The sequence below is a fragment of the Tiliqua scincoides genome, chromosome 13 (assembly GCF_035046505.1).
Source record: "Tiliqua scincoides isolate rTilSci1 chromosome 13, rTilSci1.hap2, whole genome shotgun sequence".
NCBI classification, from domain to species: Eukaryota; Metazoa; Chordata; class Lepidosauria; order Squamata; family Scincidae; genus Tiliqua; species Tiliqua scincoides.
The window spans coordinates 5,421,370-5,422,199 of NC_089833.1; positions in this window are offsets into that span (position 1 = coordinate 5,421,370).

An 830-nucleotide genomic window follows, 5' to 3' on the forward strand; every position below is an offset into this window, starting at 1 on the left:
AGACGTGAAACAACAAGCAGTGGAGGGAGCCCTCATCCCGCAGCTCATGCGAGAGGTCAAACTGTCTCCCTCAAGCTGAGAGCAGTTGCGTTGGGCCAGTGTGGGCTCCAACAAATCTCCGGAGGGCCAGAGGCTCATTGGAGACTGGGGGCTCCCTGAGGGCCGCATTGAGAGACCTCGAGGGCCGCAAGTGGCCCCAGGGCCGGGGTTTGGGCACCCCTGTTCTATATTAATTGTGATGCAAAAAAGAGAGCTCAGCCAACATATTTCCGAGAGCCACACATGTCAAAGAATGGCTCATGAGCTGCAGTTTGGCAACTCCCGATATAGCATGACTGCATGGTCTAAAGCACCAGTCTCCAAACTTTAGGACCACTGTGCAATGAAAAACCCCTCCTCTGTTCCATGCTGCACTTTTATCTGTTCCGCATGGCAGTCTTTTATCTTTCCCTCCAATCTCGTCCAAACCTCATGCCGGCCAGCCACTTCCACTGCTTGTCACCCCAGCAGGCTCTGCCCCCAGATTTCTGGCCAGATGTGGCTGCCTGGTGTGAGGTTCTGAGCAGATGAGAGGGAAAGGTATAAAGCTGCCATGTGGAATGGTAAGTGCTGCCCGGGATGGGGAAGGGTCTTTTGTTGCCCTGGATCCAATGCTTGAGCGGTAGTTTGGAGCAAGCTGGTCTAGAGTGTTGGATTTAGGCTCCAACCATTTTGATGGGTTTGTTCAAATCCCACTGATGCCAAGATCTTTTTAGAGGAGGGGCTGTAGCTCAGTGAAATAGTTTGCCACTTGCATTCTGAAGGTATAAGTGAGAACCAGGATGGTCTGG